We start from the raw sequence: 14,390 nt of genomic DNA, 5'->3' as shown, positions 1-14,390 counted from the left end.
GATATCATCCTTGTTTCTGCTGAAGCAAAGTGTTTTAGGTTTTTCTTCAACTTTCTCTGTATGATAGTTAGAATCAGGAGCCTTGAATTGAGAATATATATAAGGCCTAGTGGCCTTTGTATATGGCTACTAGGGCACTAGTTGCTATTGAGTTAATAAGTGCTGTATTTTGACTTGTTTATTCTTTTGTGCAATTTTCAAAATGTTTTGTTATATTATTTTCATGGTATTGGGAATCAAATCCAAGGCCTTATACATGTTAGGCAAGTACTTTAACCACTGAGCTGCATCTTCAACTTCATGTTATTTTATTTTTTAAAATAAATTTGTGTTCTCTTCTAAATTGCAAGTTTCTTAAAGGGCAGGGATTATATATATATTTAAACTTGACATTTATATCTTCCTCAGTAACAAAATGATAGCACAAAGTAGTTTTATATTTGGTGATAGCATACATTTGTAAATGAATGTGGGAGGATAGTATAACATAGCTCTTCTATTTCTAGTTATTTTCTTCATAAGCTTCATTGTTGATATTTTTAACTAAGGAAAAGAAATATTGAGGTTCTATAAAAAACTATATAGTCACCTTTGGATGACTAGGGCTCAGACTCTCAAGAGTATGTTATATAGAGATTCAGCTCTACATAGTAATGGAAGACAATCACTTGGATCTTCCAGAAAATAAATTTCTCTTTAAAAATTTGAGGTTTTTACTTTTGCATATAGGTGGGCCTAATGTTTTGGGAATTCAGAATGCTATAAAGTTGCTACTATTTATACTTAGCATATATTTTTATCAAAGGAAGTCTTCTTTTAAAATTTATACATTGTTCATTTAGTTCCATTTGTTATACAAATGTGTAAGTAAGTGTAACAAAATATTTTCTACTAATATTCTGTAGATTTGATTTCTAATATATGCGCTCTCTCCATAAAATGTTCAATCTAATGAAGTTTATTGTATTTAAAAATCACTGCTTGGGGCTGGGGTTGTGGCTCAGTGGTAGAGCACTTGCCTTGCACATGTGAGGTACTGGGTCAATTCTCAGCACCACATAAAAATAAATAAATAAATAAAGATCCTGTGTCCATCTACAACCTAAAAAGAAAATCGCTACATAAGTCAGTGAGTGATTAGAAAGTTGTCAAGCCTTTCTGTCCTGTATTAGCTTCCATATTGTGAATGATCAGCATCATCTCTTGGATTCTCAAAGCACCAACATGAGGAAAACTGAGGTTTTTATGTTTGCACATTTCCTTGGATGTGGAGGTAACTTATTATTAAAGAATTATTTAACTATTTAAAAAAATTCTCTTTACATCCTCCAAAAGCAAGTGAAGATCCTAGTAATATAAGGGAATAACAGATATCACTGTTTGATAACTAAATTTTATTCTTAAGTAAGATAGTTGGGAATTAATTGGTCATTCCCTATGAAAATCCAGGGGAATACTACATTTTTCTTTATATCCCATAAAGAGGACAATGATTTTGTTTTGATTTGGGGGACTTTGTTTTTCTCTGCAGTAGTGGTCCTGGATTTTATTTTTGCTTTGTAGGCTGCAGGGCACAAACTGAGAGTTGGAAAGAAGGGTTATTATTAGAGGATACCAACTGTACCTGTTCTGCCTTCCTTGCTTGAGGTCTCCAGCTACTGCTGCCAAGCATGACTACTCCCTTTCCCATCATAAGAATACAAGAAAAATTTCTGGATTGGACCATTGGTCTATCCAGTTACAGAAGACTGTCTACGAAAGTTACTTCAAAGGGATCTTTTGTTGGGGAGCATTATAGTTGTACTCTGGGAACTGAAAGGTTAGGGATATACCCTGCTTCTCATTAAATCTGTTATGCTTTTGTAAATCTATAATCTGCTTGTTTGTTTCAACCTATGCATTTTTTTCACTTAAAGTAACTTTTTCTTGCCCTTGTTGATATTTATCATTCCATCAAGTTCATGCCCCCAAATGGCTTTTAATTTAGAACTTTAGTTTTTGTTTAGAGTGTTTTGTTTTGTTTTTTCTTTTCTTTCTTTTTCTTTTGGAGTGCTGGGGATTGAACCCCCCAGACCTTGCATATGCTAGGCCATTGCTTTACCACGGAACCACGTTGCCAGCCCCAGTGTGTTCATTTCAACATTTCTCTTTGAAGATTCAGCATTTTTGCAGGCTTGGGAATTTGTCTATTCTCATTAGGGTTTAGAAAAATGACACATAGGAAATTGAGTAAGTCTAGATTATCTTAAGGAGCAGAAATCCATTTCCTTGAAATGGAATATAATGTGTGTATGTGTGTTTTTGCATAACTTAAGAAGCTCTTGAAGAAATTGAAATTAAAAAGGGTCAGAGACACAGGCAATCTTTACTTTGATTTTTTAATACCTTTTGGTGCATAAGAAATTTAAAAGAATAATACATTCTTTTATAATAAAATGGACTACAAGGGTAATTATAATATCTTCAACATCCACTTTCTTTATCTTTTCTTTGAATTTGTATTATACTTGAAAATAGCAAAATAATTATGTATAATTAAAAGCCATTTGGGGGCATGAACTTTCTTTATAAATAGTTGGTAGTGTGTTATTTGTGGGAAGATCTATAGTAGTGCTTGAGTGCTAACTATATGATAGGAACAGGACTCTTGAATGTTAGGCTCATTCATACTTTATCTTGTTTTTTTTTTTTTTTTTTGGTTGTTTTACAGTGTTGAATTCAGAGGCACTTTACCACTAAGCTATATCTCCATCCCTTTTATTTTTTACTTTGAGACAGGGTCTCACACAGCTGCCCAAGCTGGCCTCAAATTCGTGATCCTCTGGCCATAGCCTCCCAAGTCACTGGGATTATAACATGCACCACTACACCTGTCTTTATATTTTTATTTAAACAGCATAGATTAATTGAAAGTGAAAATAATACTCCATAAAGAGCAAGGTAGACTACACAAGAAAGTGGCTCAGGGACCTCATGTTTGGGCAAGTCTTGACTTATGAACTGAGCTGTGCCTTGTTTCCCTTCCCTGTGGCCTAATTGAAGATCTTGTCCTATTATTGGTTACTTTATTTTCACCTAATTAGAATATAGAATTTATGGCAAGAATTGCTTTGTTAACAGGACTATATAGAACTTGTGGTGGGAGTTGCTGTAGTGATAAGCCCTCCATGGTGGGAGTTGCCATGGTAATGGAACTTATTGCAAATAAAGGCATGATGACTCATCTCCTGGTCTTGTATTCCAGTTGGCATTTTTCTTGTACCCTGCCTCTATCATCTTGATATCCCTAAACTTCTATCTCATTTTCCCCTGGGAAATGTGACCCCAAAATTCTTTTTAGGTGGCTGAGGGACTGGAGGGCTCTTCTTCTCTAGTTATTTCAAGCTAGCCTGGGGGCTGTTGTCTCTCCCTAATTGGGAATCATGAAATTCTCGCCCTGTCTGGTCAAGACAAGACAACAGGGTACTTTGGTTCATTTGTGGGATTAGTTTGAAGCTCTGCCTTAGCACCATCTGGAGTTTGATAGCCTCTCCTGGCTGGCTAGCCAAATGATGCCAGTGAGGTATTCATTTGGGGTCCAGGTTGTTGGCATCCTGAACAAAGAATTGAACAAGATACATAGAAATAACAGACAGAGCATAGATTTATTAAAAGTTAAAGTAACACTGCATAAAATAGAGCAGTGGGGGCCAAGTGAGAGAGGCCTCTGTCTTATTTTATATCATATGTATCTAATATCCAGTTCCTGTATAAGACCTCCCTTCATTTTTAAACAAACTTTCTTAAGAGCATAAGTGTTCATTGTAAAAAACTTAAACACAACATAAAAATGAAGAGAAAAGTAATGTCTTTTCTCTAAGCCCCTTACTTTTCTTCTTCAAAGCTTACTGCTATTACTAGTTTTTTGCAGGCATGTTCTGTGCATATTATAATCATCTATGTATCTATACATACATAAATCATATATATAAAATAATATATAACATATACGATTACATGTATATGTATACAATATCCCTCCCTTATCCAACCCCCTACAGACACTCTCTCTCTCTCTCTCTCTCTCTCTCTCTCTCTCTCTCTCTCTCTCTCTCTCTCACACACACACACACACACTCACACAGTTCTGCAATTTAATTTGACCCCTTAGATTTAATCAGTATGATTCATTTTCTGCTTACCTTAGTGTTCTGCAACTGGAGTGATCTTTTACACATATTGATCATACTTCCCAATTCTTGCTAAAACAATTCAAGGTCTTCTGTTTCAGGTAAAGTTCACACACCTTAACATAGCATACAAGACATGAACTCCTGCCTAATTTTCCTGCCACTTCTCTTGGAACTGTTGGGCTTACACTTAACATGCTTATCATCCTGAACTTTTTTCAGTTTCTTAAAATTTATAGACTCATCTACAAACTGCTACATTTGTCTCCCACTTTGGATAGCTCTTGCTGTTTTTTCATCTTTCAAAAAATGTGTAATATATAATTCTAGTAATTATAAAGTTATATGTAAAATGGTTCAAAGAAATAAAGCACAATTAAGAACTTCACTTTTTTTTATAAACAGTGTCCAAAAGTTATATACGCTTAAACAATGTGATCCTACTATCTTTCTTTTCCCAATTTTCTCAGTAAGATTAATCCAGGATTATTTATTTTTAAACTTTTAATTTCTTAAAATCAAAGGGTATACAAATGGTTTGATCAGTTCTACAAAGATTGTTATGAACAACAGTAGTCCAGGTTCTGGTTCCAGATAAGATCAAGTAAGCACACTTCACCCTGTCTCTCCCACTGAATGCAGCTATAATTCCTGGACAGAATGCTTGGAGTGGCTATTTGAGGACTCTGAAAAGTAAATAGTAGGAGGCAGATTGGGGAAGAAGACCAAAGTACCACTGAACCAGCGGTGAGTTTACTGTTTTTGTTTTTTTTTTAACTTCCAGTATGCCCCAGCCTGAATTTAATGTATCCTGAAACTTGGAAGTGGGCATTAACATGGACAGAAAAAGCACCAGAAGTCCTCCAATTTTGACTTATGGAGAAGGAAAGGGGTTTTCTAATACTCAGAGAAAGTGTGGACATCCCACATCGTTTTTTCTTCTTCTTTCTTTCTTTTCTTCATTCTCTTGCATCCAAGCCTCAAGCAATCCTTAGAGATAGATGGCTGCAGTGTCCTCAGTGGGAGTAGGCAGGAACTTAAAAGTCAGAAGGAGGGAATTCTTCCTCTCAGAATGGAGGAGCTGTGGTCTGAAGAGAGTGTGCATATTTCATTGCTTTTCTTCTCCTTCTGCCTTTTTGTTGCTTGGCCCTTTAAGCACAGTCATGGAAAATATGCTGAGATTAAAAAATCCCCAGCTTTCTTATAGAAGGCTAGAAAAGGGAACTGAAAGACTACAGAAGAGGGAGGAGCTTGGGAATCTGACCACTAAAATGGAACACATTCAGTATGACCACAAAGATTTTGAAAACTGAAGTGAAATTAGAGAAACAACCCACAGAAGGCTGGTCAGTTCTTGAAGCACTCAATAGGGTCAATTTCTGTCTAAAACAAAAATATTAACATTCTTGGTGGGACTTAAATAAGACCTAGAGTCTCATAATTTAATATTCAAAATGTCTAGAATGTAATCTGGAATCATTCATCTTAAAAAGAACCAGAAAAATCTGAACTCACGTGGAGAAGGAAATAGATGCTAATGCCAGGATCACCCAAATATTAAATTTATTTCAAAAAGCTAAATCAACTGTTAGGACTGTGTTCCAGAAATGAACAGGAAGATAAGAAAGCCTTAGCAAAGAGATAACATATAAAGAAGAACTAAATGGAATTTTAAAACTGAGAAATAAAATAATGGAAATGAAAATCTTAGTGGATGGGAAATATGAAAGTAACTGGATATGACAGATGAAAGAAAATATATCAATAGAATTACCTCATTTCAACAACAGGAAAATAATTGGACTTATAAGAATATCAAAAGGTCTAATATTTGTATCATCAGAGACTCAGAACAAGAGGAGAATGAGTGTGGTGCAGTAAAAAATATGAAGAATTAATGGTATTTGTATTGAAAATAAGAAATAAAACTATTCTGTTCGCATATGACATAATTATTTATATAGAAAATCTAAAGGGATTCATTAAAAAAATCCTAAAAATAAATAATTTAGCAAGTGACACAGGATAGGCCACAAAGAGCAATCATATTTGTGTAAACTAGTAAAGAACAACTGAAAATTGAATTTAAAACACAGTAGCTGCCTCCCCCCATTAAAGTAGTTTGGTATAAATGTAACAAAGTATATGCAGGATCTCTGCTGAAAACTATAAAGCCCTGATTAAAGAAATAAAAGAAGATTTAAATAAATGGAGGGACATACCATATTCATGGATTGGAAAATTCTAGTAAAATGTTTGGTTCTTCCAATGGATGTATACATTTAACACAATAATAATAAAAATTTTAGAAACATTTTTTTCTTGTTATACAAAAACTGATTCTAAAATTTCTATAGAAAGCAAAGACCTAGAATAACCAAAACGAGTTTAAAAAGAAAATTAATATTGTAAAAAAAAGTCCATAGCAAATTTTAAGTGTTACCACAACAAAAATATAAGTAGCCAAGGTTCAATATTTGCTTGATTGAGCTATTTCACAATCTGTACACATTTGAAAACTACATGTTTATATAATAAATACATACATTTTTGTCCATTTACAAAGCATATAAGCCCCCAAAAAAGATGAAGAAAAGTTACATAATTTAAATGCTTAGTACAAAGCTTTTGTAATCAGAATTGTGCTGTTGACAAAGGAACCACAATATAGATGTCAATGGAATAGAATAGAGATATCAGAAATGGACCTGCACAAATATAGCTAAAGTCACAATGGCAATTCACTGGGAAAAATATAGTCTTTTTAAATAAATGCTTTTGAAGCTATTTGACATCCACATACGAAAGTAATGAACCTCAGCCTTTATACACATTATACAAAAAATAGCTTTAAAGATATATCATACTCTAAATGTGAGATATTGCTGCATGCAGGTGGCCCAACCCTGTAATCCCATTTACTCAGGAGGCTGAGGCAGGAGAATCACATGATTACATGTTCAAAGCCAGTCTGGGCAACTTAGCCAAGACCCTGTCTCAAAAAAAAAAAAAAAAAAAAAAGCTGTGGGTGATGATGGTGGCTGGGAACATAGCTCATTGGGTAGATGAGCACATGATGGTAGTAGAGCACCATTGAGTTCAATTCCTAGTACCTCAAAACAACAACAAAGAAAACAAGAGAATCTACATGCCCAGTTTTGATTTTTTTTTTTTTTTTTTTAAATAATGCTAGGGACTGAACCCAGGGCCTTGTGCATGTGAGGCAAGCACTCTACCAACTGAGCTATATCCAGAGCCACCTGGTTTTGATCTTGAGGAGAAATTTGTTGATGAATTGGACTTCATTAAATTAAAGAGCTTGCTTGTAAAAGACATCATTAAGAGATTGAAAAGGCAGGTTGCATGCAATATGAGGAAAATACTTTCAAATCACAACTGCAAAGACGTATTCAGAATATCTAAAGCTGAAAATTTAACAGTAAGGAAATGTAATTTAATTAAAAATACTTAATAGGTTTTGGCAGGTATTTCCAAAAAGGATATAGAGTGAAAATCAGTTCTTAAAGATGTTTAACATAACCAAACATTATGAGAATGTAAAATGAAATACACTACACACTATTAGAACGGCTTAAATTAAGCCTGGTGTTGTGGCATATGCCTATAATCCTAGTGATTTGAGAGACTGAAGCAGGAGGATCAAAAGTGCAAATCGTGCCTTAGCAACTTAAATTTTTTAAAAAGAGTGTTGGGGATATAGCTCAATGGTAAAGTGCCCTGGGTTCTATCCTCAGTACCTTAAAACAAAACAAAACAAAACCAAGTACTGTTGAGGCTGTAGAGCAACTGGGACCCTCACATATTGCTGTTCAGGATGCAAAAGAATATTACACCTCTGGAGCTGGGGTTATAGCTCAGTTGTTCAGCACTTGCCTAGCAAGTGTGAGGCACTGGGTTCAATCCTCAGCACCACATAAAAATAAATAAATAAAATAAAGATACTATGTTCATCTACAACTAAAAAAAATATATATATATTTTTTAAATGAATGTAACACCTCTGGAAAAGAGTTAGACACATACTTACCATATGTTAAATTTGAACTCTTTGCTGTCTTAATGGTAGTATTCTATTCACAAACTGTTTTGGGTTTTATCTCTGTATTTTAAATAATATGATGAATTATCACTTCCAGGATTAAAAACAAATTGAGGCATTATCTACTAATCCTTCGCAATAGAAGGGATGATTTTGCTCCCCTTTCCCCATACACCTATATAACCTTGCCATCCTTCTCTCTTTGCATTATATGTTTTATTTTGACTCAGTAGGTCTTTACCTTGTTTTGATTGTGTTAATACTGTTTATAGCTGAGCCATGTAATGAACACATTACTTTTTTGTGTATGTGGCAGTACTAGGAATTGAACCAAGGGGTGCTTTACCACGGAGCTATATCCACAGTCCTTTTTATTTTTTATTTTGAGATAGGATCTGACTAAGTTGCCCTGGCTGGCCTCGAACTTGAGATCCTTTGGTTTCAGCCTCCCAAGTAGCTGGGCTTATAGGCATATGGTACCATGCCTGGTATTACTTTTTTTTTTTCTCTCCCCTGATTTGTCTTCCCCAAAGTTAATAATTTTAACAAACTTCTTGGTTTTTCTTTTTTCTTACCACTAAGTCAGTTATGTGCCCCTTTACCCAGATATTTAAATTTTTTCTTACACTGAATTCCCTATATAATCTTTTATCAGGGGGCTGGGGTTATAGCTCAGAGGTAGAGTGCTTGCCTAGCATGTGTGAAGCACAGGGTTTGCTTCTCAGCACCACATACAAATTAAAACAACAACAACAACAAAACAAAACAGCAACAACTTTTTATCAGTGACCTCAGATCTATTTTAGATTTTCAGATTGTTCTTTGATGTTAAAATTGTTTGTGAAGTAGTCTGATGATTATTTTAATTCTTAAAAAGCAGAACAAGAACACATTAGGGCAGAGAAAGGGGTCTTAAAAGTTTGAGCACATGCTATTTTACCTAGCTGCTTTATTTTTTATTTCCACGTAAGTTCAAACTCGTAATGACTTCTTCAACAAGCATATGTTGTACCCATGTTACCACTAGCAGTGATCATTCTTCAGTGGCTGTCACCTGAATGCAGTTTTATCTTTTATAAAATCCAGTAAACTCTTACTCTGGCATTTGGATGTTTGTTAATGCTATTTGTTTTGTCTTGAAAACCTTTCTTATTTTTGAAAAAAAATTTCTCTTAAGATGTGCAGATGCTTTGGACTTACTATAATTTCATCAGCATACAGGGATTTCTCCTTGGAACCCTTTAGTCTGCTCCAGTCAGGGCTGGTTGTTCTCTGTGTTCACACTTACCATCCTTGGATCATTCCCAACTTCTTCCTAGGTATTCCCTTTGCTTCTTTTTAATGCTGTATGACTTGGTAAATTCCATGTATCGTTTTCATTCCTATTTAGTGATGTACCCCTTTTCAGCTTCCTCAATATAGGGTGCATAGAAGTACATTTTTGATATTTTTCTTGTGTGTCTGAAAATGTATTTATCATACCCTGACATTTAAATGAAAAACTGGCTATATATAGGATCCTGGATTAAAAATAATTTCACTTCAGAAGTTAATTTTTAGGCTTTCACTGTTGTGGTTGAGAAAAGTGCAGTTCCATTATGATTCTTGTTACTTTGGCATGTTCTAAGTTCTTTTTCGTCAGTGTTTTGCAATTTCTCTCTGCCTTCTGATATACCTTAATAAGAGTATATTTTCATGTAATGTGCCAGACTTTGTCCTTCATTGAAACTTAAGATCTGAAGGTTTTTCTTGGAAAGTTTTCTTGATTTATTTTGTTGGCAGTTTTCACTTCTCTTGTTTTTTTCTCTCTCTCTTCTCTCTTGGAATAGCTATAATGTGGATATTGGACCTCTTGGAGTGGTCTCCTAATTTAATTTTTTTCTCCTATTTTTACTTGTATTTGTTCTTACCATTTTTGTTGTGATAAATTTATTTTTTAAATAGATATGGTGATTATTCTTTTTCTTTTGACATTCTAACCACAAAAGCCTGGTAGTTTTATTTTATTAAAAGAAAATTTTTTTTTGTTTTTTTGGCACTGAGGATTGAATCCAGGGCTGCTTAACCACTGAGCCCACATCCCCAGCCCTTTTTTATATTTTATATTTATTTATTTATTTTTAATGATTCACAAGGTCACATTTATTAAAATTTCTTCATCCAATAATTAAGTCAGTACCTGCTATATGATGCTGAAGGAAGAAATATATCTGCATGGATCATCTACAATATAAAAATGCCAAAGAGATATACTCAGGAGGGAGGGAGGGAAGGAGAAAGGGATTATATATATATATATATATATATATATATATATATATTTATATTATATTTTATTTTATTTAGAGAAAGGGTCTCACTGAGTTGCTAAGGGCTTTGCTAAATTGCCGAGGCAGGCTTTGAACATGAAATCCTTCTGCCTCAGCCTCCTGAGCCTCTGAGATTATAGGCATGCGCCACCTCACCCTGCAAAAGAAAAAGTTTTGAAATAGCATCTGGCAATTTTACCTAACTGACATTGAACTCCCAGACTTAAGCAATGCTCCACTTCAGCCTCCTGAATGACTGGGACTACAGCACGTACAGCATCAAATAATTGATGCCCCAGGTATGTGCTGCTGTATCCAGTAGCCTTGTAGTTTTTAATTGAAATGATGAAATTCCCTGTTAAATGGACATCTTCATGAGTTTCCTAGACCCCATGGCTGAATTAGTTTTCCTAGGCATATGGTTTGAAGCATTGTCTTAGCAGTTAATCAAGCTTTCTAACTTGTTGATTTCTCTGTAGTATTTATACTTTATTCTCGTAACTTTTTTCCCTCCAGTACCGGGGATTGAATTTAAGGGTGTTCTACCACTGAACTACAGTCTCAGGCTTTTTAATTTTTCACTTTAAAACAGGGTCTTACTAAGTTACCTAGGCCGTTCTCTCAACTTCCTGAATAGCCAGGATAATAGGTGTGTGCCACTATATCTGGCTAATCTTATATGATTTTTTAATGTTTATTTTTTAAAACAAATTTGTAAATTCTTTGAATAAGACTCATACCTTATGGTTTCTTCCCCCCCACCTTTTTTTTTCTTTTTCTTTTTTTGGTACTGGAAATTGAACCCAGGGGCATTTTACCACTGAACTATGTCCCCAGTCCTTTATTTTTTTAAATTTTGAGACAGAATCTTACTAAGTTGCTGAAGCTGGCCTTGAACCTGCAGTCTTCTTCCTGCTTTAGCCTTCCAAATCATTGGAAGTACAGGCATGAGCTACTGTGCCTAGTGTACCTTATGGTTTCTATCTCAGATATAGATATTTATAAGTTGTTATTATTAGGATAGTGTTTGTGTTGTGTGTTGTGTGTGTGTGTGTGTGTGTGTGTGTGTGTGTGTGTGTGTTTTCTCTGGGGAATAAACCCAGGGCCTTGCACATGCTAGGCAGATACTCTGCCACTGAGCTACCCCCAGCGTAGGATAGTAGTATTTTTTGTTTTGTTTTTGTTTCTTTCAGTGGGGAATGGGTAAATAAATATAGATGGGAGATGGATAAGGAAACTCAGACTGATTTAATTGTGTCATTAGCATTCCAGCATTCTAGCATTGTAGAGGTTACAGTATTTATTTATTTTATTTTTATTTTTGTTTTACATATTTTTTTTAGTTGTGGATGAACACAGTTCCTTTATTTATTTATTTATTTTTGTGTGGTGCGGAGCATAGAACCCAGTGCCCACAGGTGCTATCGAGTGCTCCACCACTGAGCTACAACCCCAGGCCCACTCATTTTTATTTACCTGGAATTTGTTCTTTAAATCCCAGAACAGGGCTGGTGGTACAGCTCCAGGCTAGCATGTGTGAAGCTCTGGGTTCATGAAATAATTCTCAGCATTCTCATTACTGGGTTTGAGATACTTTTCACTAAATCACTAAACTTTATTACTAAATTTTATTTTATTTCAAAAGGGAAATAATTGATGCCCCTTTCTGATTGTTTTACTTCCCTCTAGCAGCAAGTTATATAAAATTACTTGACTTTTGTCCCGACCGGCAGGACACATCAACGTGGGCAGCGAACCTAGATGGGGAGGAATGAAGGGACAAGAGACACGAAAGGTGACAGCAAGACAGGAGTTCTGATCAAGCTGCAAACTTTTATTGTTCACACAGGGGTATTTATGGGCTGGGAATGGGGGAGCTCTCTTATCAGCAGTTGCTGGATGTCTTCACAAGGTGAGATAACGCAGGATGTTTCAGGAAGACAGATGGCCGCAGGATGTCTCAGGGAGATAGATGGTTGCAGGGTGTCTCCCAGGCAAGATGTCTCCCAGGGGGCTGTTTCTTGTAACTGTCAGGCTATTCTTTGAAGGAGAACTTCCTTCTAGTCCCTGGCAGACTTTTATATAACATTGTTACTAATGTGAATATTTGATAATGTGATATAGACCACCATACCACTATTTACCATAGTTTTGGACTCTTGAATTGGAAGCAAGAGTAATAGTTGACTCTCTAAAATTGTAAGAACAAGGAGATGCATAAATTTATATACATTTGAGTATCTCAGATCTGTTCCTTAAAAAAACATATCAAGCACTTAGGGAGGATTTTATCAATACTTGCTTTAGATGAGTTGTTATGGTTTATAAATGAGGTATCTCCCGAAAACTCATGTATGAGACAATACTAGAACATTCAGAAGTGAAATGATTGGGTTATAAGAGCCTAACCTAATCAGTGTTTTAAGCCACTAACTGATGGGGATTAACTGTGGTAACTGTAAGCACGTAGGGAGTGGCTAGAGGAGGTGCATCACTGGGGGAGTGCCTTCAGGGTATATATTTTGTCCCTGGTGAGAAACCCTCTCTCTGCCTTCTGATTATCATGTCCTAAACTGCTTTCCTCTGCCACACCCTTCTGCCTTGATGTTCTGCCTTACTTCCATCACAGAGCAGTGCAGTGGGCCATCTGTGGACTGAGACCTCTGAAACTGTGAGCTCCAAAATAAATTTTTCCTCTGCAAACTGTTCATGTCAGGTCTTTTGGTCGCAGCAGTGAAAAAGCTGACTAATACATGAGTGAAGGAATCCTTTTTAATATCACAGTTAAAAATCTGTGTTTAATTGGAAAGGTAGTATTTTGTCTGTAATACCTACATTATGTGTATTAAGTCCTCCGTCGTTGTCATCGTCGTCGTCTTCTTCTTTTTTTTTTGACACAATACCTTTATTTTATTTATTTGTATGTGGTGCTGAGGATCGAACCCAGGGCCTTGCTCCTGCTAGGTAAGAGCTTTTACCACTGAGCCACAACCCCAGCCCCAGTTCTTCTTTTTTTGGTTGGAGATATAACATAATTTCTATTTGACAAAGAACTTTATGAGAAGCCATAATTATTCCCCATTGGGTTAGAATGGTCAAGAGCTAAAATATTAAGAGAAAGTCTTAGTTTTGACATTTTGAGTAGTTGGTGAAGACCTTTTTTGTACATTCAGGACTCCTTCTGTCTTGTCTTTTTTTTTTTTCTTTTTGGTACCTGGGATTGAACCCAGGGTTGCTTAACTATTGAGCCACTTCCCCAGCCCCCTTTTTTGATTTTTTAATTTTGAGACAGGGTCTCAATAAGTTGCATAGGGCCTGCCTATGTTGATGAGGCTGCCTTTGAGCTTGTGATCCTCCTGCCTCAGCCTCTCGGCTGCTGGAATTGCAGGCGTTTGCCCCTGTGCCTGGATCCTTCTGTCTTATAGAGAATTCCTTTACATAAGAAAAATATAATAAAAAAGTTAAAATTGGTGGTTGATATATTTCTGTCCTATATTTTCTTGTGGTCAACAACCTTTGACTTCCAGAGCTCAGTGCTGCTTTGCTCTACTGGTTTTTTCTCTAGTTGTGAGCCAGACTCTATTATTCTTACTTTTCCCCAGGGAACTCTTATTTTAATTGTTTTGTTAGCCTTCATCACTGCCCCCATGTGGGCTATCCTAGGTGACTAGTTTGCTAATATCTGAAAATCTAATTAGTCTTGAATACTAAATGGTTGATACTGCTTCCTACAGGAATATTTAGACTTTAAGAGGTATATTTGATAGGAGATAAGATCTAAGGAATATTCTAGCTGAAAAAAATAGTGTAATTTAAAAATGAAAGTAGAAGTGTCATATATTTTATGTGTTG

The 14,390-nt window shown here is 35.5% G+C and overlaps 1 protein-coding gene across 7 annotated transcripts in view; it reads left to right on the top strand.

The window, feature by feature from the left end:
- The window catches only part of Ttbk2 (tau tubulin kinase 2), a 156,720-nt gene that overhangs the window by 62,585 nt on the left and 79,745 nt on the right, over positions 1–14,390 (top strand). Inside the window, exon 2 of one of the 7 annotated variants that reach the window (XM_046460777.2) lies at positions 4,812–4,916. The exons of the other annotated variants lie outside the window; for them this stretch is intronic. The gene's annotated coding sequence lies outside the window, so the exon portion shown is untranslated. The remainder of the gene's footprint in view (positions 1–4,811; positions 4,917–14,390) is intronic. 7 annotated transcript variants of the gene reach the window in all.

The sequence above is a fragment of the Marmota monax genome, unplaced genomic scaffold (genome assembly GCF_021218885.2).
Source record: "Marmota monax isolate L192 unplaced genomic scaffold, Marmota_monax_Labrador192_F-V1.1 WCK01_AAM20220418_F8-fsc00001, whole genome shotgun sequence".
In the NCBI taxonomy this organism is placed as follows: domain Eukaryota; kingdom Metazoa; phylum Chordata; class Mammalia; order Rodentia; family Sciuridae; genus Marmota; species Marmota monax.
The sequence above is the reverse complement of the archived record's forward strand: the minus strand, read 5'-3'. Positions and strand labels throughout refer to the sequence as shown.